This window comes from Coturnix japonica, chromosome 19 (genome assembly GCF_054131305.1).
Source record: "Coturnix japonica strain WE chromosome 19, WE-NBRP24, whole genome shotgun sequence".
Taxonomy (NCBI): Eukaryota; Metazoa; Chordata; class Aves; order Galliformes; family Phasianidae; genus Coturnix; species Coturnix japonica.
In genome coordinates, this window is record NC_140681.1 from 1,436,354 (window position 1) to 1,442,353 (window position 6,000).

A 6,000-nucleotide genomic window follows, 5' to 3' on the forward strand; every position below is an offset into this window, starting at 1 on the left:
GAGTTAAATTTGATGCAAGGGTCCACGTGTTGCTCCAAATCCGGGCTCCGAGCCCCTGCTACACGGCCCTGGCTGGCCTGAAGACTTGCCCCAGGCTCTACCGGTGAGTGGGAGCAGCTGCAGCTCAGAGCCCAAGCGAGCAAAATGGAGCAGGAGGCAGACAGCACGGAGAGATGCTTGCACAGCAGTGCTGGCGCTGTCATCCAGACGCCCCGGCCTCGCCTCATCTTTACAGAACAAGCAGCTTCCTCCTTGTCCTTCCTTTCTGGAAGCGATTCTTCCTTCAAATTATCTGACTGACTCACCATGCTCTGTGCAAAGCAGCGCTGTGTGCAGCACCTCCCCTGGAGCTCGGAGCAGCAGGGGCACCCTCCCGAGCAAAGCCCCGCAGAGCCGGCCTGCCGCCCACTGCCCGCCCCCCAACCCTCCCCTTCCTTCCAAAGAGGCAGAGTTGCCCTTCGGCTCCTGAGTGGATGCAATGCAGGCCAGGAGTGCTTTATGCGTTTCTCTCTACCTTTCCCAGTACAGACTCATTTCTCAAACACAATTACTCAGCTTTGCAGAGACAAAATAACTCTTGTGGAAGAGTGTAACAGTGCCGTCACTTCCTAGTGCCCAAGCCATGACTTCCTGCGTAGAGATGCGCGCTCACACTGGAGCAGAGCGATGGCGTGTTGCTGTGGCACATTCTGTCCTCAAGTGGCTCACAGCAAATGCTCCCGAGAACGACATTAAATGCTGATAAAGTGCTTTAGGCTGCAGCCCTTCCTGTGGGGGAGATGCCCCTGATCCCAATCTTCAGCAGCTTCTGTTCCTCAGCAGGAGACCGGCTGTCCCTCATTCTCTACCCTATCTGGCTTAATGGGACTGCAGATGCTCCTCTTCTGTGTAAGCGCCTAAGCTTTATTTCTGAGCTCTTTCCCTCAGTTTTATCCCATTACTCCTCAGCCTTCTTCCCTGGCATCCCTTCAGATAATGAGATATGGCCTTATACACTCAGTCCAACTGTGCTCATGGCTTGTCTTATTGTGTAATGAATTGACTTGGTGCGTTACAAATGATAGAATGTGACTGAGTTTTGTCCACTTCATTATTCTACCCTCCTAGGCCCCAGCTCTTGGTGTGCCCTCTCTTGCATGCTCTCTGAAGGCTTTATTACCCTCAGCTACTGGCAATGAATGTGGTCTCTGCAGAACCTGTCTCTCCTCAGGTGTGCTGATGGCCTCTGGCTTTCCAGGTAGTGTGAGAGATCCTTAATCTGGTTGTAGATGCCCACGAGGTTACTGCTCCATCCTTCCTTGGAGAGAATGCACTCTCTGGATCCCCAGCTGAGTCACATCAGGGGGAATTAACCATTCCCTGGTTATGGGGGGTTTTGTGATGAGGAGCAGCAGTGCTGCTCCGAGGGACCGTTCCTCCTAGATGGGAGCATGCTCTGAGAGCTGCTGCCACCACAGGTCGGGGCAGGGAGATACTTTCTGTGAGTAGAAAGCATATAAAAACAAGGACCGAGTTTTGGGGAGTGCGTGCCTGCTCCAAACAATGCTGCCATAACTTCTTTGTGTTCAAGTCAGAAGTGCTTTTTGTGGGCCTGCCCCTCAGCCCAGCCCTGCAGCACTGGTAGATGCAGCTCCCTGCATTTTGTTTTCTGTCTCCTAGAAAACAAGCCTCTGCTTCTCCTCATATCAGACTGAACATTAAAGGGGACCCTCATGGGTCAGTGCTGGTTTTTGCGATGTCTGGGTCCCACGCTCCAGCTTTCAGCTGTAGAGTTGTTGCAACCAGGCTGTTACTCACCAGCATTTTCGTTCAGCAAGGAGTACAAAGAAGAGTTAATTTCTCAGTGATTCATTGATAGAAGATGCGAGCAAAGCAGGCCTGCGCTCAGCCTAGTGGGGAGGCAGGAGAGGGCTGCACCAAACCCAGCTGTGCGCACGCCTCTGAACTTTCACAGCCCACCCCTCAGTGTTCTCCTGAGCTGTCTGTGCTGCAGTAGGCTGCAGGTTCTCAGTAGAGGAGCTACAACTCTCTCCTGTGCTTCAAGGGTGCCCATCTGCCCTGTGTTTGGTGTACATCCCCTTTTATGTCCTGTATCTGAGAGCACTGGTACCTGGACCTTAACAGGACCTGCTGCTTCCTTGCTGTGCCTGGTCAGGTTCACAGGATGCTTCTCCTGTATTCCTCTAGCTCCTAAGCAGTTCTGGCTGTTATTCTCATAGTTCCACAGACTCAACAGCTCCAGCATTGCTTTGTGCACGCTCAGCAGCACATTCATCACTCCACACAGCCACCTCACTCCTCCTCTGACCTCCTCATCCCTCCCTGCATCGATTGCTCCCCGTGCAGAGCTAAGCCGAGTCATTTCTTATGTTGGCAGTGAATGTGTGTCCACTATGACTGAAATGTTCAGAGACATCTTTAACAAATTATGTCACCCTTAGAGGCTGAATTGCCAAAGGGACTGTTTATGTTTAACAGCAGAGAGTTGACTGTAGTGTGAGTTGCAGTCATTCCCTATCTAAACTTCCAGAAGTGTAGCACTTGAAACAGAAAGGGCTTTTGTGTCACTAAGGTGGCTTTTGCTCCCACATTCTCCACCCTTGTTAAGTCCATGTGTCCATTGCTCACAGTGCAAGTCTCACTGAGTCCTCAAAGAGAATTAAACCAGATCTCATTGGCTTTGGTTCTGCCTTCTCCTCCCTAAATAACTCTGCTCCTCCCAGCAGACTGACTTCCCACATAGCACCCTGCTGCTACCTCCATAAGGATGTAAGAGACCCTGGTTGGCCAGCCCTGTCCTCCTCCTCTCTACTGCAGAACAAATCTCCCTTCTCCTTTGGTGAGATTCTTCTGGAGCCCCCTGTTTCTTGCAGCAATCCCTTCCTGTCCTCTCTGCGGGGACGGCCCCCTCATACCCTATCCTTTCTCTGCTCTGCTTGCCCCCTAAACTCCTGCAGTGCTGCAGCCCATCATGTATGCAGTGCAAACATCTCAGTGCCACATCCAATGGCCTCCAATCACTGTCCCCACTCCTGCAGGCCTTCTCCTCACCCCACAGTCACACTCTCTCTGTCTTCTATCCCCCTTACTCATCATGGGGCTCTGTGTGCAGGCTTCTCATGGTGGTCTCTGGTGAGCTATGCTCACTCCTCATCTTTCCTCTTTCTCCTGGCCTCCACACTTAGCCATGCAGGCTAAGAACTCTGATTCTTCTGGGGTTCTCTGATGTCCTGCCCTGGTTTTTGTGCCTGCCTTTCTCATCTTCAATTCTCTGCCTCTTCCTTATGCCTATTTCCCTCTTCTGCTGGATGCCCACAGCCTTGTGTCCTCCAGCCCTTTCTATTCTCCTTTCACACATTAGCTCTGGGTAATCTCCACCACCCACTAACTCCAACCTCTATCTCTATGGTGATTTTCAGATCTAACATGCTGTGCCAGACTTGTCTTTTTCTTTCCAAAAGCCCAGCCAGCCTGGCTGACATTTCCTGGTGGGGGCTCAGCCCATCACCCCATTTCTGGCACAGGGAAAGCAGAGCCCAGCCCCTCTCACTGCAGCTCTCTCCAAGCAGATGAGGCCGTGCACTCTGCGCTCCATCCCTTGGACATCCCCTGTTCCAGCTGTGCCTAAATCCTGCACATTCTCTCCATAGAGTGTTTCTAGATGAGGCCTTCTACGTTAATCCCTCCAGCTAGAATTCTACGCTGGACTTGAGAATATTTCAGCTTGATTCCCAGCACACTCCTTCCTCCAGCCTGACAACAGGCTCGTGAGCTCTCACCACGCTCCTTCCTGTAAAGGCTGCTTCCCTTCTGCCTTGGCTCTGTGTCCCCCATTTCTATGCTCTCTGTACTCTTTCCTATACCAGCAGGAACATGAGCTGTTTTTCTCCATTCGGAAAAACCTCTACAGCCACACTTTTCTTGTTAGAGTCCAAGTTCCCTCTTGGTTCCTGAGAAGTGAGGTTTGTTTCCCAGATATTCCTCTCTGTACTCTCTCCCCAGCTCCACTGTACTCCCAGTCTCCTTCCTTATCCCACCATATCCTCCTCCCTGCTGAGCTGCAGAGGGCATGCCAACCTCCCAGGGCTGCTCCCTGTCGCTCTGGACACTGCACACTGCTGGGGATTGCTCAGGACACAGAGTGGTGTTTGCTTCTTTTTGAGAAGTGACAAAACACCAGGTAAAAACAATAATAAATAGAACTGTTCATGCCTTGATTGTTATTTCTCTTGGGCATTTGGGGCTGAGATGTGACTTGGGAGGACTGCAGAACAGGCAGGATGATGGAAATGGCATTGCCCCCCAAAGCTAAAATATCCCAGACTGAGCAGATCTGCTACGAGCTGGAAGCATTCTTGCCTTTGACAGAGATGAAATGTGTTCTCCCTCTGCAGCAGCATGGTGCTTTTTGAAGTCAGCCCTTCCTTCAGCTTCTGTTCTCCCTTCTCCCCCACGTGCCTTGGCCCCAGTCTCCATTACTGACCAATAACCTCCCAAACTTCACATTAGGAAGAAAAACAAGATTATGAAGCTGGTAGATGTGCACAGAGCATGCACACCTTCATTGTTCTGCAAAGGGAGCCAGATACCTCTGGAACTTGGGGGAGGAAACCGCCTGGGCCAAGAAAGCCTGTAGAGGGTATGGAGAGTGCTTTGGGCTCCCTGTTCCTCTCAACTTGGCCATTTCCTCTTAGGGATGATCAGAATTCTGTATTCAGGGCTGAGAAGGCAGCTGCACTTTTGCTGAATCTGCTGTAGGAAGGAAAAACAAACAAACAAACAAATAAATAAATAAATAAATAAATGTATATTTCTGTTTTCCTCGGAAAATGAAGCCTTTTTCCCCAGAAAGCCAAAGACACGAAGGGTAAAGTGACAAGAAACTAACCATGAGCCTTGTACCACGCTATCCCCCAGGCCCGGCGCTGAAGATTTTGAGGTGCACAGCAGGTACAGGGTTGGTGGCCAGCTGATCTCTGAACACCCGGCTCTCACATGGGGCAGCCCAGTCAGGTCTCCCACACTTCCTGAGTGAGCACTCAGCTCCAAAACCATAGCTAATGTGCATGTAATGAGGATAGCAGAGACACGGGCAGAAGAGAAGCAAGTGGAGAACTGAGCCCAATATGTGCAGGGCTGTAATGAAAATGCTGTGGCAGATGGTCAGAGGGTTAAGTAGGCCCCAGATTAGGAAAGACTGAGAAACTTCGATGTGGGGTGCAGGACATGGTGCTGAGGCTCAGGACACGTGGACACCACTGCTTTCCAAGGGGCTCTCGGTGAGCTGGGGGTGGTGGGGCCCTGGCAGAGTGTGGCTAAGAAAAGGCAGATGCAGGTGGAGGCACACAGCCTCCCTGCTTGTCAGCATGCCGGACTGGCAGCACGGAAAGGGTGGGTGCCCCTCAGGCTTTGGCACACTTGAAGCTCCTGGCCAGGCAGGTGGGCACCCCGCTAGGGTCAGAGCAGTCTCAGGGAGGGGTGCTTTCATTCTGTGGGGAACCCTGGCTCTGTCCCAGCCTCGCACGGGGCCCTGCCTGCTGCCCGCATTACCCAAGCTTTAGCCTGTCCTTGCGGCCGTCACAGCATCCCCGGTCACTGCACCGTTGCTGTGCTCGTCCAGCGGAAGGGGGCTGTGCCGGCCCAGCTCTGCTCCCTGCCCTCATTTCCTTGTGGAAATCCCAGAGTCTTGTCTAGATCCAGCTCTGGTTTTGGGGGCAGCCATCTCTCGCTCTCTCCCGCTCCCTCTCTCTCTTTTCCTCTTCCCTCCTTCTGCTCTCCTTCCTCCTCCTCTCCCTCCCTCATCTCCGCACTGTACTCTCCGGGGGCTCTGGGTACCGCTGCAGCATCACCAGCTAGACTCCATCCAGGAGTCTGGGAGCGCGGGGCGGAAGGGGAGGGCTGCGGGGGACAAGCTGAATGAATGGGCATCGCCTCGGTGCCGCTGGAGCTTCCGCATAGAGGAGAGGCGGCCGGACCGCGCCGCGGGCAGTGGGGCAGCGG